Source organism: Narcine bancroftii, chromosome 5 (assembly GCF_036971445.1).
Source record: "Narcine bancroftii isolate sNarBan1 chromosome 5, sNarBan1.hap1, whole genome shotgun sequence".
Taxonomy (NCBI): Eukaryota; Metazoa; Chordata; class Chondrichthyes; order Torpediniformes; family Narcinidae; genus Narcine; species Narcine bancroftii.
In genome coordinates this window covers 218,581,077-218,608,222 of record NC_091473.1, presented here as the reverse complement: position 1 = coordinate 218,608,222, position 27,146 = coordinate 218,581,077, and the positions used below count along the sequence as shown (strand labels likewise).

Below are 27,146 nucleotides of genomic sequence, written 5' to 3'. Positions count from 1 at the left end.
GAACATTTCAGGAAGGCAGAAACAAGAGCTGGTTCCATCCGATGTAACTCCGATAGGAAGGAAATCTTGGCTCGTTTCGATCTGATCTGTTACAGGAATTGTAAGTGCTTTGAGTGGATTCATGTTACACAAGCTTTTCACAAGAAGTACATTGTCTGACCAATTTAGTCAGACTTTCACACCTCGATCTAACATGCCACAAAGAACCAATCATGTACAGAGTCAAATATTTGCCTCAAAAATTGATGGTACGTTGCGTTTCACTGGAGATAGATAGAGGGCATGGACTACTTCACCTGTTATCCTGCGCATGTTCAGGCAATGTGCACGGTGGGGGGGGGGGGGGGGGGGAGGGGCAGGTACCCCTTCATAAGCCGACAGCCTCTATAGAAACAATTGGCATACTAAGCAGATGAGGAACTAAGATAGTAGTTTCTTTGACTGCTATCAATCATCCATCAACAGCCAAAAGCTCCCAATCCTGTCACTCTCAATTTCAGCTTATCTAAAGTGACTCTGTGCAATCAAAACTATACTACCCTTCCCCCCCCCACCCCCCCATCACCAGCCAGCCCATCCATAATCTGCCTCGATTCTGTCCAATCTAACCCTCCCAACCTAACGATATCCAATCCAAGCCCATCCCACCTGCCCCACAATATCCAGTCCCTGGTCATCCAAACACGCCTGATCCCCTTCTCCCCACCAGCCCAACTGAACTCTGCCCAATCCACTGTCCACTGAATCCCCTCACAATGTACTTGTGAACATGGCAGTCAAACATAAGCGAAAAGAGTAGGAGAATCAAGAGTTACAAGGAGAAGGCAGGAGAATGGGCTTGGAAAGGATAGTAAATCAGCCATGATGGAATGAAAGGACAAACTTGAGGGGCAAAATAGCCTAGTTTTTCTCCAATATCTCACATATAAACTCAAACAGAAATGAACAATGGAGTAACTGGAGGCAAATGCTTCTTCAAGCAAACAAACAGGATATTGTCAATGAGTTGTGTTATTGAAGTTATTTACTGAAACGCACTGTTCATTCTGACAGTGCACAAGTTCAATGTTCAAATAACCTGTAATGACAAAGCAATGTTTTCAAACATTTTATTCATTCAGTGTGTGCTGAAGTGCCTGCCAGTGACGCAGACCCGTCCAAGTAAATTATTGCCAACTTTTCACTTAGTACTTACTTTTTGAAGTGGTTGAACTTTTCTGGCTCCCACGGACCAAGATGAAGTAAATTTGGACTGTTCCAGCTGACTTTTGGTGGATAGACACTCACGGCGTTTACTGTCATCTCACGGAGGAAGAGAATGGTCCTCATCTGAAATGTCCAAGAATCAATTAGCATCAAGGCCAGGGACTGTGTGGAGCAGTGTTAGAATCAGAATGTATTGTGTGACGGAATATAGATATGTTTTTGGGAGATTAGAGGGGGCTAAGTTAGGTTAGTTAAGTCAATAGTGGTAAGTTAAAGTGTAATTCTGTTTTCATGTTTAAAGAAAATTAAAAGTAACTTTTGTTTAAGTAACCATTTGTCTTGGTGAATATCTATTGCTGCTGGGTTTTGGGGTCCTCTGGGCTCATAACAGTTGTCACGAACATCACGAAAGTAATTGTTTGGCAGCAGCATCACGGTGCAAACATTTATATAAACCACCTTACAAAATAAATTAAAATAGTGCAAGAAAAGTACTGTCTGCAGTTGCTTTTTCATCCGGGAATCTGATGCCAGAGGGGGAAGAAGCTGTCCTTGTGCTGCCGAGTGCTTGTCTTCAGGGTCCTGTAGCTTTTCCCCTATGGCGGAGAGTGAAGAAGCCATGGCCTGGGTGGTAGGGGTCTTTGAGGATGGAGGCTGCATTCTCAAGACACTGCCTCTTGTAGATGTCCTCAATGGAGTGAAGTCTGGTGTCCGTGATGTCGCAGGCCAATTTAACAACCCTCTGGAGATTTTTCTTGTCCTGAACTTTCATGCAGAATGCTCTCCAAGGTACACCTGAAGAAGTTAGTGACAGTCTTAGGTGACATACCGAATCTCCTCAAACTCCTTAGAAAGTCTAGCCTTTATTGATGCTAGATGTGGAAGGCTTTGGAGTGAAATGTTGCCACGCTTCCTCTTCCTCTCCCAGGCAGCATTTTGGTGCATCTTTTACCTCACAGCTTCAGAGACCCAGGTTCTTTACTGACCCTGGCTCTATTTGTGTGGGGTTTGCACATGTGACTGCCCCTTGGGCGCCCAAAAATGTGCAGTTCCATTGGTTCATTGGTCCCAGCTGGATATATAGAATATATAACATAGAGATCTACAGCACAGTACAGGCCCTTCAGCCCACACAATCTGCTCTTCCAACTGCCTAGAATTTCCCAACTGCACAACCTTTCATTTTCCTGTTTCCTGTAGCTTTCTAACAGACTCTTAAAATACCCTATTGCACGTACTTTCACTACCATGGCCGGCATGGCGTTCCATCCTCTCTTTTTAAAAAAACTTACCTATTATATCCACCCCCTTTTTCCCCCCGCCCCCCTCTCACCCTGTACTTATTCCCAACCACCTTAAAACTATGCCTCCTGGTCAAGAGCTTCTGGACATCCACATGATCAATGCCTCTCAGCACCTCTATTACATCAGCCCTCATCCTCCATCTTTCCAAGGACAAAACACCAAATTCAAGCTATTTTCATCAGACATGCGCACCAATCCAAGCAGCGTCCTTGTAAACCTTCCTCTTCAGCCTCATAATAGAACACATATCCTTAATGTAGTGAGGTGACCAGATCTGAATACAATATTTTAAAGTAGGGTCTGGCTAAGGTCTTATATTGCTGCAACATTACCTCACGGCTCTTGAACTCGATCGCATGGTTAATGAAGGCAAACACACCATATGCCTTCTTAACCACTTTGCCAATATAGACTGAGAATGGGGTGGTCACAGCTGGAGAAGGTGAGGCAGAGGTGCCGGCTTTGCTCCAGCTCGGAGGGGTGAAGACAGGAAGATTGCGAGTCCTCTGGCTGAGGTTGAACCCCCCCATCCCTCCCAAAGATGGTGGGGAGGAGGACTGTAGGAGGGACTGGAAGCAGTGCAGAAGAAGCCAGGATCCAGTCTTTGGTCTAATGGTGTTCACAAAGATTCCGGACACAGAGAGCAAGCCGAATTCCAAGGTTCCCTCCTGGACTCCAGAAGAACTGTGAACGAGGAATATGTGAGCTTGGATAGGCTGAGCGTGTTTTCCTTGGAGCTGAGGAAGCTGATAGACATGTGGGGAATGGAGGCTGGAGGGATCGAACTGTCTCCACCAAGTCTCAAAAACCAGAGGGCAGAGGGTTAGGGATAAAGGATCAGAAGAGATTTGAGGAAATAATTTTTTTTCCCACCCAGAGGGTAGTTGGAATCTGGAACACATGACCCGGGGAGGTGGTGGAGGCAGACTCTCACAACGTTCAAGGAGCATCGGGATGATCACGAATAATGAAGACCTGGCAGGCTGCCCACCAAAAGCTGCTGAATGGGTTTGTACAAATGTGCAACGAGGACATGGAAGGAGCAAATGGAAATACCACTGTTGATGTTCGAAACATTGGGCAAATTATTAAAACTGATGCGCAGCAGAAGGCCAGTCAAAGCTGATCTATGCATGGTTTTGGTACAGGTTTTATACTCTCAACAGAAACTTGATTAACTTAGTTTTTCTGTTTTGATTGCAGAATGGGATCTAGTTACAGGCAAGATAAAGGTTTATTACTGAATAGAATGCTTATTAGTCTATTAGTTAACAATGGCTCTAAGTTTCTGTTTGCAACAATGGGTGCATATTATTAGACAGAACCCTAATAATCTGAATATGCCTGAGATTGTCTGATCTTGGAAGCTAAGCAGGCTCAGTACTTGGAGGGGAGACTGCCTAGGAGCACAAGGTTCAGTAGGTTTCTGTGAGGGGTGCTTGAACAAAGTGGCGACTCTCTGTCTGCCTTACGGTAGAGGGAAGTTAGAATTTTATGTATGTTATAGTCTAAATGTAGTATTACGTGGCAATAATAGAACCTTTAGTTTTACCTTAACAGTCAAATTACATTGCAGCAGCCCTTGCTGCTCTTGCTGATGTCACATTATAGTTCACCAAAGTGTACTTCAGGAAGGTTTCATTATTCTTGGCGAAGTGGACGGGGAACAGTTATCATTTGTAATGAAAGCACATTGAGCCTGGCTTTTTTGTGCAACCTTTGCTGGATCTCCCCAACAGTTTCTCCTCGGGTGACATTGTATCAGGTCCACCACAGGCACCCACCCTTCCCCCACCCCTTGACCCTTGGGTAATTCAAATGAATAAGCCGGGGTTGCTTAGAGTCCCCATGTTGTATTTTCCGACATCATGCCCTTTCATAAGAGGACATGTCAGCATGTAGGGGAATGTGGACTGCAGCGATGTACAGTGGGGTCCTCTCAGAGCATGGTTAGACCGAGTGAGATCCCAGATGTGGCACAAAGGGATGCCTTTGCCTACCCATTCCTTCAACTGGTTGTCTGATTTCTAATCCAGCTGCAGGATGTTTGTCCTGGCAATTGGCAAGAGCCAAGCAGCATATGTTGTGCAGACTACATCTTTATCACAACATTGTTCACTCTATCAATAGCCTCGTTAGTTTTATCCTTTAGTGGCTGCAATAGATGGATAGTTTCTAACTCTACCTCTGGCCCTTGCTTCTTATTTTACTGGCTTGTCCCAGATCACCATAATCTTGCTTTATGGGCTCATTCAACGTCTGCCAAAAAGAACTGATTTGCGAATCCTTCTCTGCGATATCTAAACTATTAACTGTGGACACTCCCGCTGCATAACCTGCTCCTATCAAGCCCCTTTTCCTTCCCCATCTTTCTGTCCTAAGCTCACCATGACTGACTTTCCTGTAGAGATAGATGTTGGAAAAGGCAATTTGTACTGGACCTGCAATAGCTACGGAAATATAAAAGGGTCAGGTTAAAAATTGCCTGCACATGTCTGTAGCCTGGTACTAGAGAAACACTTTCTCCCATTTCTTCCCACTATATTCCTATCTCCCCAGTATCCCTCTGGCCCTCAATACAATCAGGGGACCCTGCAGTGGTTGATTTCTGATCAAAGCAGCTCTGATGAATTACCGTGAAAGTTCAATTGCCGCACAAAGTGTGTGACGCTCTGTTGTGATAGGGGATTCCATAGTTAGGGGGACAGACAAGAGGTGTAAGAGATAGTGTATCCTGGGTGGTATGTTGCCTCCCTGGTGCCAGGTTCTGAGATATCTCAGACGTGCTTAGAGCGTGGAATGGCATGTTGAAATATTACATTGTGGCTGTGAGTGAAACTTGGTTGCAGGAGGAGCAGGACTGGCAGCTCAATGATCCCGGCTTCTATTACTTTAGACATGATAGTACAGGGAGTGGGGGTTGTGCGGGGAGTGAAAGGGGGAGGGAAGGAATGAAAGGGGGAGGAGAGTCATTGTTTGTCAGGGAAGATATAACAGCTGTGTTCAGGCAGGACAGAACAGAGGGCTCACCTACAGAGGCTGTATGGGTAGCGCTGAGGAATGGGAAAGGTATGACCACACTCATGGGGTTCTATTATAGACTGGCCAATAGTCAGCGGGAATTGGAGGAGAAAATCCGTAGAGAGGTAGCAGACAGCTGCATGAAACATAAAGCTGTGATAGTAGGAGGTTTTAACTTTCCACATATTGACTGTGTTTTCCATATTGTGAAAGGGCTGGATGGCTTGGAGTTTGTTAAATGTGTCCCGGAAAATTTTCTAAATCAATATATAGAGATACCAACTTAAGAGAGTGAAATTCTGGATCTTATAATGCGGAACGAAACAGGACAGATGACAGAGGTATGTGTAGGGGAACATTTTGCGTCCAGTGATCATAATGCCATATGTTTAAAGTTAATTATGGAGAAGGATAGATCTGGGCCTTGGGTTGAGATTCTAAATTGGAGAAAGGCCAATTTTGAGGAAATGAGAAAGGATCTAGAATGCATGAAATGGGGAAAGTTGTTTACGGGTAAGGATGTGCAAGGTAAATGGAGGATCTTCAAAGGTGAAATTTTGAGAGTACAGAGTTTGTATGTTCCTATCAGGATTAAAGGCAAGGTTAGCAGGCATAGGGAACCTTGATTTTCAAGGGGTATTGGGGATCTAGTTCGGAAGAAGAAAGAGGTGTATAATAGGTATAGGCAACATGGAGCAGATGAGGTACTTGAGGAGTATACAAAATGCAAGAAAAACCTCGAAAGAATTCAGGAAACTAAAAGAAGACAAGAGGCTGCTTTGGCCGACGAGGTGAAGGAAAATCCGAAGGGACAAAATTGGTTCCCTTGAAGATCAAGTGGTCGGCTTTGTATGGAGGCAGAAAAGATAGGAGACATCTTAATTAAAAAAAAAAATCTGTATTCCCTCAGGCAAAAGGCACAAAGTCCTGGGAAGTAAGGAAAACAAGCAGTGAGGTCATGGAACCTATGCAGATTAAGGAGGAGGAAGTGCTTACTGTCTTAAAGCAAATAGGGTGAATAAATCCCCAGGACCTGACAAGATATTCCTTCAGACCTTGAGGGAGGCTAGTATAGAAATTGCTCTGGCAATTGCTCTGGTTAAAATGTCCTTAACCACCCGTGTGGTGCTGGATGTTTGGAGGGTAGCTCACGTTGTTCTATTGTTTAAAAAAAAAATCTCCAAAAGTAACTCTGGAAATTATAGGCCAGTGAGCCTGATGTCAGTAGTAGGTAAATTATTGGAAGGAGTTCTAAGAGATCAGATATACAATTATTTGGATAGCCATGGACTGATTAGGGATAGTCAGCATGGTTTGCAAGTGGTAGGTCATTTTTAACCAACTTTAGGGTTTTTTGAAGCGGTTACCAGGAAAGTTGACAAAGGAAAGGCTATAGATGATGGACTTTAGTATGGCCTTTGACTAGGTCCTGCATGAGAGGTTAGTCAGGAAGGTTCAGACGCTAGATATTCATGGTGAACAACAACGACTGGACAGGAGAAATCAGAGAGTGGTGGTGGATGATTGCTTCTCAAACTGGAGGCCTGTGACTAGTGATGTGCCTCAGGGATCAGGGCTGGACCATTGTGGTTTGCCATCTATATCAATGATCTGGATGATAATGTGGTAAATTGGATGAGCAAGTTTGCAGATCTCACTAATTGGAGGTGTTGTGGACAGTGAATGTTTTCAAAGCTTGCAGAGGGATCTCGACCAGCTGGAAAAATGGGCTGAAAAATGGCAGATGGAATTTAAAGCAGACAAGTGTAAGGTGTTACATTTTGGAAGGACAAACCAAGAAAGGGCATACATGGTTAATGGTCAGGCACTGAGGAGTGCAGTAGAACAGAGCAATCTGGGAATACAGATACATAATTCCCTGAAAGTGGCATCAATGGTGGGTAGGGTTGTAAAGAGAGCTTTTGGCATATTGGCATTCATAAACCAAAATATTGAATAGAGGAGTTGGGATGTTATGTTAAAGTTGTATAAGACATTGGTGAGGTCAAATTTGGAGTATTTTGTGTAGTTTTGGTCACCTAACTACAGGAATGATACTAATAAGATATAATGAGTATGGAGGAGATTTACTAGGACATTGCCTGGAATTCAGGAACTGAGTTACAGGGAAAGGTTAAACAGGTTTGGACTTTATTCCCTGAATTGTATAAGAATGAGGGAGATTTGATGGAGGTATTTAAAATTATGAGGAGGATAGAGAAACTAAAGGTAGATAGACTTTTTCCACTGAGAGTAGGTGAGAGCAAACCAGAGGACATGGGTTAAGAGTTTAGGGGGAACATGAGGGGAAACTTCTTCACACAGAGGGTGATGGGAATGTGGAATGAGATGCCAGCTGAAGTGGTGAATGCAGGCTTCATTTAAACATTTAAGAGGAATTTGGACAGGTACATGGAGGGGAGAGGTGTGGAGAGCTATGGACTGGCTGCAGGTCATTTGGCTTATCAGTGTAATGAGTTCTGATGGAAAAACAGCCCAAGTTGCACAATCTATTGCTCACCATACGCCGATACATTCCAGCTGCTACAGGATCCCATTTTACACAATAATAGACAACCTACTACATATTGTCACCATGTTCTTGACATACAACAGCAGTATAAAACTCTCGCTGGTTAGCATAAAAACGATGATGGAATGGTCTGTTCATGACCAGCAAACCCAAAGCTGGAGCTGCAACTAAGGTTTGCTTTAGACGCAAAAAGGCCCAAATCACTTCAGGTGTCCTTTCCACGTGCACTTTGCCCTGCCTCCCCTCTTCTAAGAGCTTGTCTAGGTTCTGCAAGCTCAGAACAATTTTTCACAAAACAACAGCAATCATTTGGCAGCCCTGGAGTCGGTTGGATTCCTTTTACTGTGTACAGGTGGGGGAGTTTAGGAATTGCTTCATTCCTTTCCTTGAGCATTCTTTCTTGCCCCTGTCTAATGTTATGTCCCAAATACACGATTGTCCAAACTGTTTCTTTGAGGGGTCACCTTCAGTCCTGTATTCTCAATAACCTGAAAAGTCCTCCGAACCAACCCAGATGTGTGCAACTCGTTATCGATATTGAGGCCCCAGTGCCCAACATAGCGGACTGCAGGCTCCCTAACAGCACATTAACAAACATTCTTGAGTTTACAACCCTCCCCACTGAGGTCTGCTACCTGACATTGCATCAACAGTTGTTTTAACTCATCTGCGGGAAAGTTAAATGTGTGGTCAACAGGTCACCCCATTTTTATTATCCGGTGGACCCATGCCATCTTTCAGAAGTTGTAAGCAGACGTCATCATCGCATTTAGGCCTTTTTCCAGGTCACTGTGTTGCTCATATGCCTGATGCTATCGCTCAGCGTAATCCTCAACTTTCTCCGTCAGCTCTTGTTTGATTAAAGTGATCGTCGTCCAATTTTCTGTTCTCTATAGGTTGCCCCCTTAACTGCCTCAGTGAAGTCTTTCAGTTTCTCTCCTGGGGATTTGTTTCACAATTTCAGCCAATTTTTATTTTAGATGTCGCTGGGCAACACAGTCCAGACCTGCCTGGGTACATTAGCCTTTAAGCTTAAAAGGATGTGGACACAATCAAGAGTCAAATGATGAGCCTCCCTTAATTCTTCAACTTTTTTGCCAAAAAATCATTCTATTATCATTATGTTTGATCGTGGCTAATTCATTTAGCAACATCTGTTTCTCTGAGGCTGTAAAAGGTTCTTCCACCCTGTTGTTATTCCCCACGGGCTTCCAGATGACCAGGAGGAGTGCTAATTCTACCGCCTTGTTATAGAGTGGCAATGGTAAATCTTTATGACGTCCCATACTGACTGGCTGCATCAGCTGAATTATTCCAATTAACATTAAAAAATTTGGGGTGCTCTTGGACTTATGCTATCAACCATCCTCCCGGGATGGGGCCGAGAGTGGTTTTTTTTAAGCTTATTTGACCAATTTGATCAAATTGGGCCCCGCACCTCAAGGGGGCCCCACGCACGTGTTTGAGCCCAGGCCTTGAGCAGAGAACACTGTGACGGACTTGGTTTAAACTGGTAAGAAAATAATACTATAGGCCTTATAAACTGAGGGATTTGTCAGTGAACCTGTGAAGTTATTGCCCTTAATTGATTGTATTATCTCAGTGAAATATTTTTAGGAAATATGTCTTCGATTAAACTACTGGCTATAGGCCTCCTTTGTCTCCCTAGCCAAAAATTTCATGTTTCGTATTCATTTGACCCAGTAAGATAGATGTATTCTGGAGCTGATTATTATCAAGATCAAAACAGACTATAAGCTAATCAATAAGAGAACTTGTACTTTAATATGAGATTGAGATAGCGTCATGCTAGCCTAGGCCCTAGCCTATAGCCTAGGCTTCAGCAGTTAGCCTGAACGTAAAGAGCCTAGGCCTAAGCATAGAATTTCTGACAAGGTTAGCAATTGTAGATGGAATTGGTGAGGATATTCGGGTCTTGTAAAGATGAATAACCCCAAAGTTAGGTTAGTTTAAGTTGATCTTTACTAAGCTAGGTCACTGTGGGGGTTATTATACATCTTTACGAGCTGGTTTACAAGGTTATTCAGCTATAGGGGCATGTACTGTATATCTCGGGGTTATTCATCTTTACAAGATCCGGATATTCTTAGCAAGGCTGCCTCTGTCATTGTTTCATAATTTTTCAGTGGTTTGATTTAGTATCAAAATAGTACTAGGCTACTGTTACTAACTATGTTATTGCACTGCCAGGGCTTAATATGGCCTATTTCATGTTTTTGGTGATTTGGAACAGGTGCAGTTTAGCTTGACCATGCAGAAATTGTTTTCTTCGGGGGCGAATTTCATCTGTTACACGCATCAGTTTTTCCGCCGATTCTTGAGCCAAATATCTAGCGACAAACTAGCCCTAGACATTGACTAGAAAATCAGCTAAAAAAACGGCAAAATGAAAGTGCGACACCCTGTTCTGGAATGTAACCTTAATTAACATAATCTAACCTAACTAACCTAACCATTACTAAAAAAAGGCAATTCTTACCTTATTCGAAGTTGTTGTCATTCAACAAATCCAGAATCGGTCGCTTGTTTTGCTGTTGTGTGGCGTTCACAAGTTGAGAGTTGGGTGCGTTGTTCCAAGATCAGCAGCTGATGTTGGGACAACCTAAAGCTAATGAGCAAAATGTCATGGGATTGACGTCGGTTTCTTATGTTGTACCAACGACGATGACAACATTGTTCCACTGTTGGAACAACGTAGACATGTTATCAGGGATGTCGAGTCCAATTTTATAACAAATTGCTAACGATGTTTTTTGTGTAATTTTAAGTCTAAACATTTAAAAATATACTTCTTTTACCTTTTTTACCTTAAAAATATAGCCCAGAGAATTAGTAGCTTAAAATTTATATGTCATTTTACATGGCCAGCACAAGCAGAGATAGAGACAAAGGGTGTAAGTATTTAAACGGCAACCAGCAACGAGCACTGGCCAAGACTAAGGTAGCTGAAAATGAAAAGCATAGAGAGGTGCTATCACAAAATTCCTTGTCACTCCATCTTTGAAGTGCCCATGTATTGAGGATGAAGAAAGCAAAAACAATTCAGAAAATGACAATACAGCCTTGAGTCCAATTACAGTTGATAAATACAATGATGAAATTGATAACAGGTTAGAAAAGGATGACGCAGCTGTGAATCAAATTGAAGATGATCTCAATACACCAGAAGACAGTGCCAAAGCGGAAAGTCCACTTATAGCCGAAAAAGACCAAGCCCAAACATCACGCAATGATGGATCATCCATGAGTACAGTTGTAATTAACATTTATGATGACCCAGCCAACTGGCCAGCATACATAAATCAAAATGTAAGATTTATTTAACAATGAAAGGTCCACCTATTCCACTGAACAACTTTCCACGAAATGAAAAGGGATTGTGTTTTTCAACGTTTCACTGTAAGAGGAAACTTCCCAATGGGGAGTGAGTTGAAAGACCTTGGATTATAAACTCTCAGTCTGCTGATAGAATTTATTGCTTTTATTGTAAACTTTGTAGTAAGAACACAACCAGTGCATTATCAACAAGTGGATTCAACAACTGGTCTAATCTTCATACAAGGTTGTGTGAGCATGAAAATTCTAAAAACCATTTGGAAGCCACATGGAGTCTCTGGGAGTTACACCAAAGACTTTGTAGTGGACAGACAATTGACAAAGAACTTGAAATAATCGTCAATGAACGTGCAAAGCACTGACAGCAAGTATTCAAAAGGCTCGTAGCAATAGCGCAGTTCCTTGCTGAGAGAAATCTAGCATTTAGAGGAACAGAGGAAAAAGCTGGTAATGAGAATGTACACAATGGAAACTTTTTAGGTCTTGTTGAGCTGTTTGGAAAGTTTGGCCCTGTTCTTGAAGAACATTTGCGTAAAGTCAAAACCCACGAAATTCATAATCTTTCTTCTTTGGCTTGGCTTCGCGGACGAAGATTTATGGAGGGGGTAAAAAGTCCACGTCAGCTGCAGGCTCGTTTGTGGCTGACCAGTCCGATGCGGGACAGGCAGACACGATTGCAGCGGTTGCAAGGGAAAATTGGTTGGTTGGGGTTGGGTGTTGGGTTTTTCCTCCTTTGCCTTTTGTCAGTGAGGTGGGCTCTGCGGTCTTCTTCAAAGGAGGCTGCTGCCCGCCAAACTGTGAGGCGCCAAGATGCACGGTTTGAGGCGTTATCAGCCCACTGGCGGTGGTCAATGTGGCAGGCACCAAGAGATTTCTTTAGGCAGTCCTTGTACCTTTTCTTTGGTGCACCTCTGTCACGGTGGCCAGTGGAGAGCTCGCCATATAATACGATCTTGGGAAGGCGATGGTCCTCCATTCTGGAGACGTGACCCATCCAGCGCAGCTGGATCTTCAGCAGCGTGGACTCGATGCTGTCGACCTCTGCCATCTCGAGTACCTCGACGTTAGGGGTGTGAGCGCTCCAATGGATGTTGAGGATGGAGCGGAGACAACGCTGGTGGAAGCGTTCTAGGAGCCGTAGGTGGTGCCGGTAGAGGACCCATGATTCGGAGCCGAACAGGAGTGTGGGTATGACAACGGCTCTGTATACGCTTATCTTTGTGAGGTTTTTCAGTTGGTTGTTTTTCCAGACTCTTTTGTGTAGTCTTCCAAAGGCGCTATTTGCCTTGGCGAGTCTGTTGTCTATCTCATTGTCGATCCTTGCATCTGATGAAATGGTGCAGCCGAGATAGGTAAACTGGTTGACCGTTTTGAGTTTTGTGTGCCCGATGGAGATGTGGGGGGGCTGGTAGTCATGGTGGGGAGCTGGCTGATGGAGGACCTCAGTTTTCTTCAGGCTGACTTCCAGGCCAAACATTTTGGCAGTTTCCGCAAAGCAGGACGTCAAGCGCTGAAGAGCTGGCTCTGAATGGGCAACTAAAGCGGCATCATCTGCAAAGAGTAGTTCACGGACAAGTTTCTCTTGTGTCTTGGTGTGAGCTTGCAGGCGCCTCAGATTGAAGAGACTGCCATCCGTGCGGTACCGGATGTAAACAGCGTCTTCATTGTTGGGGTCTTTCATGGCTTGGTTCAGCATCATGCTGAAGAAGATTGAAAAGAGGGTTGGTGCGAGAACACAGCCTTGCTTCACGCCATTGTTAATGGAGAAGGGTTCAGAGAGCTCATTGCTGTATCTGACCCGACCTTGTTGGTTTTCGTGCAGTTGGATAATCATGTTGAGGAACTTTGGGGGACATCCGATGCGCTCTAGTATTTGCCAAAGCCCTTTCCTGCTCACGGTGTCGAAGGCTTTGGTGAGGTCAACAAAGGTGATGTAGAGTCCTTTGTTTTGTTCTCTGCACTTTTCTTGGAGCTGTCTGAGGGCAAAGACCATGTCAGTGGTTCCTCTGTTTGCGCGAAAGCCGCACTGTGATTCTGGGAGAATATTCTCAGCGACACTAGGTATTATTCTATTTAGTAGAATCCTAGCGAAGATTTTGCCTGCAATGGAGAGCAACGTGATTCCCCTGTAGTTTGAGCAGTCTGATTTCTCGCCTTTGTTTTTGTACAGGGTGATGATGGTGGCATCACGAAGATCCTGAGGCAGTTTACCTTGGTCCCAACAAAGCTTGAAAAACTCATGCAGTTTGGCATGCAGAGTTTTGCCGCCAGCCTTCCAGACTTCTGGGGGGATTCCATCCATACCTGCTGCTTTGCCACTTTTCAGTTGTTCGATTGCCTTATATGTCTCATCCAGGGTGGGAACCTCATCCAGCTCTAGCCTTAGGGGCTGTTGAGGGAGCTGGAGCAGGGCGGAATCTTGGACTGAGCGGTTGGTACTGAAAAGAGATTGGAAGTGTTCTGACCATCGGTTGAGGATGGAGATCTTGTCGCTGAAAAGGGATTGTGTTTTTCAACGTTTCACTGTAAGAGGAAACTTCCCAATGGGGAGTGAGTTGAAAGACCTTGGATTATAAACTCTCAGTCTGCTGATAGAATTTATTGCTTTTATTGTAAACTTTGTAGTAAGAACACAACCAGTGCATTATCAACAAGTGGATTCAACAACTGGTCTAATCTTCATACAAGGTTGTGTGAGCATGAAAATTCTAAAAACCATTTGGAAGCCACATGGAGTCTCTGGGAGTTACACCAAAGACTTTGTAGTGGACAGACAATTGACAAAGAACTTGAAATAATCGTCAATGAACGTGCAAAGCACTGACAGCAAGTATTCAAAAGGCTCGTAGCAATAGCGCAGTTCCTTGCTGAGAGAAATCTAGCATTTAGAGGAACAGAGGAAAAAGCTGGTAATGAGAGTGTACACAATGGAAACTTTTTAGGTCTTGTTGAGCTGTTTGGAAAGTTTGGCCCTGTTCTTGAAGAACATTTGCGTAAAGTCAAAACCCACGAAATTCATAATCACTATTTAGGAAAAGATACTCAGAATGAACTACTAGACATTTATGGCTACAGCTGTTTTGAATGAGATACTGAAATGCGTAAAAGCAGCTAAGTACTACGCCATAATTTTCGACTGCACATCTGATATGAGTCACCAAGAGAAAATGTCTCTAAGGATCAGGTATGTGTCTGATGGTAACTTGGCTCCTTCAGGTGTTTATGAACATTTCATGAAGTTTATGCAGGTTGAAAGGAGCACAGAAGATTGATATAAAACATTATTAAACACACTGAAGGAATTAAATTTAGAGGTGAAAGACATTCGAGGCCAAGTCTATGACAACGGTAGCAACATAAAAGATCATACATCTGGAGTACAAGCACGACTGTTGAAGGATAATTCAAGAGCTTTCTTTGTACCCTGTGCATGTCACAATTATAACCTTTTACTCGGAGATGTAGCCAAGTGTTGTCCAGATGCTATAATATTTTTTGGGATCTTGCGAAGGTTGTTCTCAGCATCAACTAAGAGGTGGGCAGTTTTTAACAAACATGTACCCGGGTTATCAGTGAAGCCCTTGAGCAACACAAGGTGGGAGTGTCGGATTGATAGTGTTAAAACTATTCGTTATCAGGTTGGAGAAGTATATAATGCACTTGTGGAAATATCAGAGATAGCAAATGAGCTCAAGGTAAAAGCAGAAGCGGAATCTTTAGCAAACCAGCTAAAAGACTACAAATTTTTAGTTTCTTTGATATTTTGGCATGAAGTACTTTTTAAAGTTAACTATGTAACAAGGAACTACAAGGTGAAACAAAGGACATTGATGAAGGCATGGAGTCATTTGAAAAACTACTATCATGGCTTATAGAGAGGGCGGTTTTAATGATGTCCTAATAGGTGCAAATGAATTGGCTGAAGCTGTTGAATTACCATTGGAGTTTAGACAATTTCAAGAAAAAAAATTATGTAGAAAGAAGAGAATGTTTTCATATAAGGCAAAAGATCAAGCTTTAGATGATCCAAAAGAAGCACAGAGTTCAGTGCTTCAGCTTAATGCTAGAGTCTAGATTTCTTTAGAGTCTAGATTTAAGCAGCTTAAAAGCCATGTAAAATTATTTGGATTTTTAAATAATTTTCAGAGCTAACAAAAGGCGGAAATAAGGAAACACACAGCAGACCTTGAAGCTGCTTTAACCGACACCCTACTAAAACAGAGCACTGATGGAGGGGTAGTTACTGAAACAACTAAAGATGTGAATTGGCCGAAGAACTTGAAGCTCTAAAAACTTTTCTTCCCTTCAGTGTCGTTTAACCTCAAGCTCTGTTTGAATACCAGGTAGTAAACAATCGATTCACAGCATTTCCTAATGTTTTTTTATTGCTTTGAGGATTTACTTAACAATGCCTGTAACAGTCACATCGGGTGAAAGAAGTTTTTCAAAACTAAAACTGATTAAAACATACTTAGTTAGGGTCAACAATTTCACAAGAGAGTCTAAAAATTTGGCGATGCTATCTATAGAAAATGACATTACTAAAACCATTGACTTTGAAATTATTTTGAAAGATTTTGCAAATAAAAAAGCCAGAAAAGTCTGTTTCTAAAAGATCTGCATAAACAGTTTGTCTGTAATTGTCTTGTATTAAAAAATTAAAGCTTTCATATTGTCTTTCAATATTTAGTATATCAAGCATTTAATGCTTTTTGGCTAAGACTGGCATACCCTTTCTTCTTCTTTGGCTTGGCTTTGCGGATGAAGATTTATGGAGGGGTATGCCCACGTCAGCTGCAGGCTCGTTGGTGACTGACAAGTCCGATGTGGGACAGGCAGGCACGGTTGCAGCGGTTGCAAGGGAAAATTGGTTGGTTGGGGTTGGTTGGGGCTGGCATACTACATGAAATATAAAACATCAATTTCGACTTTTGTAGAGTAAAGGCCCAGGTATCAATTTTCTAATTGGGCCCCGCAATTCCTAGCACCAGCCCTGGATGGGTGTAGGTGGGGGTGGTTCAGAGTTTGTTTAACGATGGCTACTCTGTGATAATTGTGCAATAACCCTGTTACTAGGTATACAGCCCTCTCCTACTTCCCCTTCTCATTCCTTCCACCATGCAATTTGCTCAGAGATTGTTCCATCTGGATTATAACTCTTCTTTACCATTTTTTTTTATCAACGTGTTTATGAATGGGCTACCATCTATATGAAGATTCCTTCCAATTCCCTCACTACTTTGCCTGCTTCCTCCAGCTTCCTTGGCCATATCTTATTGTGTCTGCAATTCCGGCTCCCCGCGCCTACGCCTCAAAATAAAATTGGTTCGTCAATCGATTTCCCAAATCAAATGCGACCAAACCACCCGGACCCAGAGACCCCAATCCCCGTTTTCCAACACCAAACGACTCATGCTCCAAGATCTGTTTCTACCTCATTTTACGGTCACAGTCAGCTATGGGATTATCCTCTCACCTAATAGAATTGTATTTCAAATGCACTCACCCAACCAGGAGCCTCATTGTTGGGTGTGATCCAGTGGGGTATCATAAAAACATAAGAAATAGGAGCAGGAGTCAGCCATCTGGCCCGTTGATCCTCTCCACCATTCAATAAGATCATGGCTGATCTGATCATTGACTCAACTCCACTGACCTGCCTTTCCTCCGTACCCCTTAATTCCTTTTATATGTAAAAATCTATCTAACTGAACCTTAAATATGTTTAATGAAGTAGCCTCAACCACTTCCCTGGGCAGAGAATCCCACAGATTCACTGTTCTCTGGGAAAACAGTTTTTCCTCATCTCCATTTTAAATCTGCTCCCCTGAATCTTGAGGCTATGTCCCCTAGTTCTGGTCTCACCTACCAGTGAAAACAATTTTTCCTGCCTCTATCTTATCTATCCCTTTCATAATTTTATATATTTCTATAAGATTTCCTCTCATTCTTCTGAATCCGAGTGAATATAATCTCAGATGATTTAGTCTCTCCTCGTAGACTATGCCAATTGTAGGAGCAAATGGAAATATCACGTGGAATTGATGTTAAAAAAATAGGCGATTTAAAAAAAATTAATGTATTTAAAATGTTTGACCAAACGTACAGTCAATTACAAAATTAAAAATACAAGTATTTGCTCCATGAGGGTTATACCCCAACTCCCCAACCCCCACCCACCCAAGAAAGAAAAAAATATAGATGGAGAGAATGGGGAAAAAAAGTAAGAAAAAGATAAAGAAAAAGAAAAGCAAGATGGTCTGCTGAAAAGAGCAGCTCACTCTACAGCAGCGGGTCTCAACCTTTCCTTCCCATTCACATACCATTTTAAGTAATCCCTGTTTAAGGGATTGCTTAAGGTGGGATGTGAGTGGGAAGGAAAGATTGAGAATCACTGCTCTAGATCCAATTGTTACTGAAATATTTTGCTTGAGAAAAATTGTCATTGGCCCATTTCCTTTGGAGACATGAAACCGTGCACATAACGAGTCAATAAGGGACGATTAAAACAATGGTTTTCAAACTTTTTCTTTCCACCCACATACCACCTATGGCATAGGGAATACTTAAAATAGTATGTGAGCGGAAATAGAAAGGCTGAGAACCACTGCTCTACAGATTTTACATTCATATTCAATTAATTTTCTTTGGAGAAGATCAACACATGTTTTGAGGATTATGATTAGCATAATTAAAGATTTACATAGGGGGCAATTTTTTAAACTGATGTACATCAGATGACCATTCAAGCTGATCTCCTGACCATACTTTTGGTACAGGTTTTTGTACTCTCAAAAGACACAATTACAGAAACTTGATGAACTTAGTGTTAGTGTTTATATGGGAGTTATAAAGATCTAGTCACAGGGAAGATAAAGGTTGATTACAGAATAGGAATTTAATTGTCTTGAGATTTTAGTTAACAATGGGCCTACATTCCTGTTTACAACAAAGGGGGCATGTTATGATTGTAACAATAAATCCAGTGACCAATTACAGCAAAGGGTAGATACTATAATGTGTTCCTAAAACTTGGGTGGCGTCACTTCTGTATTCCCTGGCTGTTCTCTTGGGCGTGTCCTCAGTGCCCTGTTACCACATGAGCACAATCCACATCTCGCTTTTCTAATTCCAAAATGGTGGTGCTGCCAGAGTCGACAATGGGGACAAAGCACTCCCTGTGGGGTCCTACTACCCAGTCTGACTGCATTGGCTTTGCACAGACTTTAAACAACCTGTTAAAGGAACCAATGGCGGTTTTATTTAAAATCCTGTGATCGTTGGGTCCTGGCCCAAGATGTCAGCACCTATGATTGGCGGCAGCCACGATGGGTTGCAGACTCTGGGGAAGCAGAGGATTGGAGCAGGGGACCAGAAAACAAGGAGATCAACCACCAAACCTCCCCCCCCCTCCACCACACCCATTTGAGAAGCAGACGAGACAATCCATGGGGCAGTGACCACCGACGGAACAGTGAGGGGCTCTGCAGCTGAGAAATGCAGAGATGGTGGGCTGTTGGTGGCTCACGATGAGGAACCCACTCAGGCTGCGGGCTGCCGGAGAGTATGATCAACGGATACATACCAGGCTGTGGACTGCTGGAGACTGGCTGGAGACTGGCTGACGGGGGTACCAGATATCAGAACCGGGCTGCGAGAGAGTGCCAAGGGCACCGAAGGGTTTCTAGTCACCCCAGAAGCTTGGATATGGAGCTCAGGTTTGGACTGGAGTTTGTGTGCCTGAGGAGGCTGCAGGAGAGCTGGAGGTGAAGCCACTGACACTCGGTGACTCTGGTGGGGGGGGGGGTTGGAGAGCTCGTCGAAAGAACCAAAGACATTGATCCAAACCAAGACTTTTATTAGCAAAAGACAGGAGCTCTTCACAGGTGGCCGACCAGTCCGGAACGATCCGACCTGGCTAGGACACAACCCTTTAAGGCCCAGACAATAGGCGTGGCTAAGCTCTCAGCCAATCGCTGTAAGCACAGTCATTACATATTCTAGATACCGTAGCTATATACATTGGTGATAGGTCTATACTATCACAGGTGTACACTCTTTTGGTGTTTTTTCTCCGACTGTAAGAGGCGCCTGGCAATTTCTGCCATCTACTTTACGGCTGACAAAAGGCAATTTTGTGTAATATTGCTCTGCTTTTTTTAATGACATGACAATAAAGGAATCTTGAATCTTAATTATAACCCTCACTCTTCTTTCCCCTGCAATAGAATTAAATTAAAAATTAAAATGGTTGGCCACCGAATGCCAGTTTGTGGTCAAGGTGTGGTGGGAAATGCGTTATGAGTGAAGTGTGAGGGCCTTAGATTGAAGGATATTCTCAGACTATCGGAAAAGGATAGCAATGGAAACCCCCAACACAAATCCCACAAAGAAACTATTAATTAAGCCAAACACTTGGGTAAAAATCAAAATTGGGAGTTAAAAGGGGAATTAAGATCAAGGAAGGCAAAGAGGAGGCAATATTTTACAATGACCACCTATCAAAATATTTGAAGGAACATTGAAGCAATCTCTTGTATCCAGTGAAATATTACTATTTGTAATTGGAAAAAAAAATCAAGCATTGACCCAAAATTTCCTGATGGATATCTTTAAACAGAATGTCAGATTTAACTAATTATTGCAATGATGCTGAGCTTTGTAAAAGAAAACAGGAGATTTCATTGAGGTCTGTTCAGTCAAAAATTATATTAGCTGCAAAGAATGTGCTGAAGTAGAGTTATGTTTAAACTTACAGGATATCAAAGCCAAAGCTTTACTTTTGGCAGTGGGACTGCGTGTTGTGTTTGGCAGGAGACAGCAAGGGAAAGAGAACAGCCACATTAAATTTTACCAGCAATAACTTAGCAAAGTGTGGTACTTGTGACAAGAAGGGGCAGAACAATGAGAGAAATGGAGGGCAATGCAGATGAATGATCATGTTGTTGAAGTCGGCAACACTTACGCCTGAATTTTAGAAAAGGGGATTTCAATTGGCAGAAGGGGTATCGGAAAATAGAGCAGAGAGATTTTAACACTGCTTCTCTTCCTGCAGATCTCACTTGCAGTATTATTGCTTTTTATTTCAGATTCGTTGCCACATGCAGCTGTGGGGGCAGGACCACTGGGGGAATTTAAAGGGGAAATTGATAGATATCTAATTAATCAGGGTATCATGGGGTATGGGGACAAGGCTGGAACTTGAAATTAGATGCGAGAACAGTTTTGCTCAGGGAGGTTTCACAGAGCAGACTCGATGGGCCGAATGGCCTGCTTCTGTTCTTTTTTTTCTTGCGATCTTGTGATTTTTCAGCTTCTGAAGCGTTTAGCTTTTATAAAGAGTCTCCCACCTGACTCTGCCCTGGATTCCGATTGGCCAGCAGGGACACCATCCTCAAGAGCAGGAAGGCACTTCCCTTTCCCCTTTGACCCAAAGGAACCTCTTTTCCACATCTCGCCTCCATCCATGTGCCGCTTTTTACCAGCCTACCACTCTCTGCCTCAACATCCAAGATTTAGACCTCATCTCATGGTCAAGCCACAGTGCAGAGCCTGGGCTCCTGGACTCTGCTCTCCTGCCACAGGTTGACTCCTATTTCCCCATCAGACTGTGACCAGAAGTTTACCTAATCTTTTAGAGTAAAGACAAAACATTGAAAGGGCCTGGTGGGTCATGCAGCATCTGTGGAGGCAGAATGTAAAAGTCAAAGTTTTGGATTGAGACTGGCAATGAGACCGAGAAGGGATAGGAAAGATTGTCAGTGTATTGTGGGGGAAGGGGTGTTGGACAGAGGGTGGTAGGTGATAGATGGAACCAGATGGGAAGGGATGATGGACAGGTGAAACCAGATTTGGGGGCAGGAAATTATGGGTAGGTGGAACTAGTTGGGAGAGGATTATGGGCAGGTGGAATCAAGTGGGGGTGGAATAGGGGCTGGGAAGTGATTGGTGGAACCAGATAAGGAAGGGATGATGGGCAGATACATCAAATGGGGAGAGGACTTCAGGTAATCAATTCTCTGATACCTCCCATTCTCTGAAGAAATTCAATATTCAGGATTAATCATCCACATAATTTTAGGCAATCCACACCCCCAGTGCTCTTCTCCCATACACACCTATTCCCATCCCCTCTCCTCTTGGTTCCATCTGTCAATCATCCTTTCCCCATGCGGCTTCACTGATGCTAGCTCTTGTCCCACCCCCCACCTGGTTCCACCTGCCCATCATCCCCTCCCAGGCTACTTCCACCAATCCTCGACCTGTACTTGTTGCACTCCAACAAATTCTACATGATCATTTTCCCTCCTAACCCAGTTTCACCAATCGTCTACCTGCCCTTGTCCCACCGTCACTTGGTTCCACTTGCACATCATCCCTTCCTTACCTGGTTCCACCAATCACTGACAAGTCACCGTCCCACCCCCACCTTTTTCCACCTGCCCATCATCCCCTCCTAGGCTGGTTCAATCTATCTGCCGCCACCCCTTTCTCACCCACTACGGTGTGCTATACATTGGCAATCTTTCCTCTTCCCTCTCAGGTCTGTTGCAGGGTCTTGACCCAATTCATCAAGGATCATCTCTCACCTCCACAAATATTGAGCAACCCATGGAACCTTTACAACATTCTGTTCTTGTCCTAGATTCTGGCATCTGCAGCCTCCTTTGCCTCAACTTAAAAGAGGTTGTTAAATAGGAAAGTCTGCAGATAGTGTAATTGTTGAGTACATAAACATGCCAGAGAAACTCAGCAGGTCATGCAGCTCCTGTAGGAAACCAAGGGATGTCACCAATGTTTTGGGCCTCAGCCCTTCATCAAGGACTGAGCAGAAAGCAGGATAGAAAGGTGGGGGAAGAACAGGGAGGAGGGAGGGAAGGGGAAAGGAAAGGAAGGAGCAAAGGGAGATACAGGTGGGAAGGTAGAGAGAAAAAAGCTGAGGTGATTGGGGGAGGGGGTAACTCTCTGAATGGAGGGAAGGAGAAGGAGGGATAGGGAAAGAGTGAGAGAGGCTAATGGAAACTAGGGAAATCAATTATGTTCTTTACACAGCCGCTTTGTTCCAGGAAATTATTGCCGTTTTCCCAGAACACATGTCATGCAAAAAGGTCAGAATGGGAATGAGAGTGCCATTCCTGTCCCAAAATTTTACCTCTTAGACCCCTAGTAAATTTCCCGGAACACCTGTAGTCTAAAGTTAACTGCAGGCATTCTGTGAACAATGGGCTAATGAATAGCACGTATCAATGGCGTGCATGACAAGTCCCGCTTCTTTACTGACCGCACTTCCGGAATGCTGTCTAAACTCGTGTAAGGAAGCAAAGATTTTGAGGTTTGGTCATTCGTGTGTGAACGACCGATGCCACGACCAATGCTGCGACGTTGGACATTATTCAGACATATAAAATCATGCAAATTCTATCTAAAAAACAGAAATGTTAATGGTTGGAGAGGGCCCAGATGGAATTTAAGGTGTTGTTCCTCCAATTTGTAGGTAGTCACAGTTCGGCAGACCATCAGGCAGTGCCTGATAGATGTGTTGGTGTGGGAATGAGGTGCAGAATTGAAATAGTTGGCCACTGGGGGTTCCCTGTTCTTGCAGTGGACAGAGCAAAGGTGCTCAGCCTAACAATCTCCCAGTCTGCATCCAGTCTCTCCAATATCGAAGAGGCCACAACAGCAGATGTAATAGATGACGCCCTGAAGCCTCACCAGTGAAGTGTTCTTACACTTGGAAGGATTGTTCGAGACCCCCAAAGGCGGTGAGGGAGGAGGTATGGGGCCAAATGTCACATTTTCTGCAGTCACAGGGCTAAGTAACAAATCGATGGACAAGGGTGTGGTCCTGTGGAAAGTGGAGAGGGCAGGAGAGGGAAAGATGTGTCTGGTGGTGGGATCACATTGTAGGTGGTTGAAATTGGGGATAAGAGGTTGGAAGTGAAGGCTAGTGGGATGGTAGGTAAGGACAAGAGGAATCCTGTCCTTGTTGTATCTGAGGGCGGAAGGGGCCAGGGCAGATGTGCGGAAATTAGAGGAGATGCAGGTATGGCCTGAGTTGATGGCAGTAGAGTGGAAGCCCCATTATTTTGAAGAAGGAGGAATCTCGGATGTAAGGAGGGGCTTGCTGCCTTTAAGCTGCTGCCATCCCTCCCATCAACTCCAACCCCATTCCCCTAAAGATGATTGCTCTGGAAGTTGATTGATCCCATGCTCACAGGTAATTCCCCAGGTGACCGTTACCTGCACACATTCTGTCAGTCCCAAGGATTTATCCTCTTATCTCATTGGAAATTCCTCTGGATGCTGTGACTCCCTCTTGCACTCCATTGACAAGTGGCCTAACTCTCCACTCTAGGTCAAAGCTTGGGGCAGGCCCACAGTTAAAATAAAGGACTAAAGAGGCATTCATTTGCAAGAGTACTGGGTAACTAACAAGAGGGAGAAAGGTGCTGATGGGATTGTTCTCATGGGTGCCAGCAGGGTCCTGATGGAAAGAATGACCTCTTTCTATATCTTGTGAGCTTATAACTGGATTGTAACTTTGTTTCTTATTCACCTGAGTGGGAAGATTTAAAAGAAAGACAAGAGATAACTTTTTTTCACCGAGAGGGTTGTCCTTATCAGGATCAAGGAAGCTATAGAAGTGGGCATGATGGCAACTTTCAGAAGACATTTGGACAAATATATGGACTGGGAAGCATGGACTAGATGGGCCAAAGAGCCTGTTTCTGTGCTGCTGTGCACTATGGTTCTATATGGATGGGAAGGATAGGGACCCTCTGTTGGCAAATGAGACGTGTCCAGCATCCCAAATTGGTTGGGATGAATGTGTTGGGTTGAAGGGCCTGTTCGATGCAGAATGGCTTTGGGACATTTCAGGATGCTGACATCACCAGCAAGGCTGCATAGGAACATGACCTGGATAAAGATGGCAGACATCCTTCCCTTAGGGCTACCAATCTAGCTTGCTGATTGATAGAGCAGGCCAAGTGGTGTAAATGAGATGGAACAGCACAGTAGAGGAAATTGGTAAAGGCAGACAAGTCTCCGGGTCCCAGTGGACTGCATGCAGGTGTTTCCAGGGACCAGCATGTGGATATAGTGGGACCAGTGGCTGAAACCTTTCTTAAATCACTGAATTCCGGGAAGCTACCAAAAGATTTCACCATAGGCATTGTGAATCCAGTGTTCATAAAAGGGGAAAGGTAGAGCAATTCAGTTTAACAGCTATTATTAGCAGGATGCTTGAGTCAATAGTCTGATAGGAATAGCTAATCAGCTAGCAAAGCTGAATAGAATCAAATGCAGCCAATATGTGTGAGGCTGGAATCTGGAGCAACAAACACTGCTGGAGCAACTCAATGGGTTGAGCAGCATAAGTAGGTGAAAATGAATGGACAAAGCTTGGGCCAGAACCCTTTGTCAAGACACAAGCAAGTCTTGAGCAGTAAACCTCCTTCCCCTGATTTAAAATGCATGATATAACTCACCCCCCAAATCTCACACCTTCTCTTTCTCTCTTACTCCCTCTTCCCCTCCCCTCTCTTTCCCCAACCCACCCTCTCTCCTTTCTTTCTCTTTCTTCCTGCCTCTCTCCACCCTCTCCCTCTCCCTCACTCTTCTCCTCTATCTTCCTCTCTCTCACTCTTTCTCCCTCCTCCTCTCTCCCCCTTACTTTCTCTACCCCTCTCTCTCATCATCTCCATCCCTCTCTCTTTCTCTCTCTCTCTCTCTCTCTCTCTCTCTCTCCCTCTCTTCCTCGCCTTCCTGGAATCATAATGAGAACCTGCAAACTCCACACAGACAGCATCTGAGGTTAGGATCAGATCCCTGGTGCTGTGGGGAAGCATCTCTACCCGCTGTCCCACCTTGTCAGGCCAGCAGGCAATAGGAGCGTCTGAGACTGGGATACCTTGTTGGGGGTAGAGAGATGGCACTTTGCCTCCAAACTGTCCCATGCCACAGCAAGATTTAATAATGAGAGCAGAACAGTGGGAGATCTAGCTCAGCAATGACCTCGCTCCAACTCGCAGAGCACAAGATTTAAACATGCTTGGCATTGGATCCAACAAACTGCGTGTCAATAGAAAGGTCAACATGATGGTTGAGATTGAACTGACAGTTGGCTTCAGAGAGAACCTGAATGATAAAAGTACAAGGCAGCTGCAAGCTCTCTTCAAAACAAGTGTATCAGTGTACAAGTGTAAGTATTCAGCAATCACACCAAAAGCAAAACACCCTACTCCTTCCCAATATTATAAACAAGATAGCTAGAGTTTAATATAAGTTATGATAATATTTTTTAGCTAGGGAATGCTTTGCAGAGAGTTTTGGCAGCATTTTAAATCACCACACATGTCAGAGGAACACTACAAGCCCTGCAGGCAGATGAGGATGATTTCAGGGCAAGTGTTGCAGGTAGCATGGTGACACAGTGGGGAGGGCTGGTGTCTTGTGGTGCTGGAGACCCAGGTTTGATCCCGACCTGGCCGCTGTCTGCTTGCACTCTGCTTTTCTCCCGCACTAGGACGTTGGCTGCTTTTCCAGGGCAGCGTGGGTTATAGATGGAGTTGATGGGGCGGCGATGGAGTCAATGGAGGGGAGGGGGTGTGAATGATGGCCTGATTTTTCCAGTAATAGGTCCTTGAATGGTATCTTTCGGTCCACAATACACTATCGAAGCCTTCACGTTCCTTTGGAATAAATGCCAAAGCATGTTTACTTTTCTGGAATCTTGCTCTATCATGTCCAATCTGCAAGCTAACTTCCTGTGACTTGGATGTGTGTGAGACATGAAGGATGTCTTCAACACTCGAAGCAGGTGGAAAGCAATGCACATTGTGAAGGACTCCACATGTGCCGCATGTAAACTGTTCTCCTTTCTGCCTTCTGGTTGGAGGTACCGTAGCACTCGGGCCCTTACGTCCAGAGTGGTAAACGGCTTTCTCCCCCAAGCCATCAGGCTCTTGAATTCCCAGTACAGATGTGGTGTTTCAGTATAAACATCTTAGTAACTTAATATTTGAATGTGTTAACTGCTTTCCTAACATATTTATGTAAATATGCTCTGTGGTCCTGGAGAAATGCTATCTTGTCCTCCCGTGATAGCTTGGTACGATTGGCAAATAAAATTGACTTGACAGCCCTTTAACTGGTATTAATTGGTGTTGACTTCACTAGTTAAAAAGCTCCCATTTTTTCATGTTATTATTACTTTTTTTCCCTTCAAATAAATCAATCAGGATTGAATTGCATCTCCAAATATCTTGCCTATTACTTTCACTTGTTATATGCCTTGGACTCCTTTTTTTTCACTTTCCTGAATGAGTTCTTACCATAAAAATAATTGGATGCATGAAATTGTTCTTCCATTGCAGCAATAATTGAAAGTGTCCTGTCTGGCTACATCATTGCGAGGTACAGTAGCTGCAAAGCACTGGACCTGAAGTCAACATGGAGGATTATCAAAACAGCCGAGAAGATCGCTGGGGTCTCCCGTGCCTCTATTGAAGACTTTAACTTGGAACGTTACTTAAACAGGGCTCAAAGAATTATTGCGGATTCGTATCATCGATTGCACAGGATCTTTGACCCACTACCATCAGGAAGGAGGCACAGGAGCATCAAAATCAGGCTGGGAAATTGCTTTTTTTCTGTAGGCTGTGAGATTGATGAACATTATCCTGTAACTTTGAGTCCCTTATAAATAAAACGGAATAAATTA

The 27,146-nt window shown here is 43.8% G+C and overlaps 1 long non-coding RNA gene across 1 annotated transcript; it reads left to right on the top strand.

Moving 5' to 3' along the window:
• On the top strand, window positions 1–27,146 carry LOC138762921 (uncharacterized). Its single transcript, XR_011357239.1, has 2 exons — window positions 1–100; window positions 26,800–27,146. It is a non-coding gene; the product is annotated as an uncharacterized lncRNA (long non-coding RNA).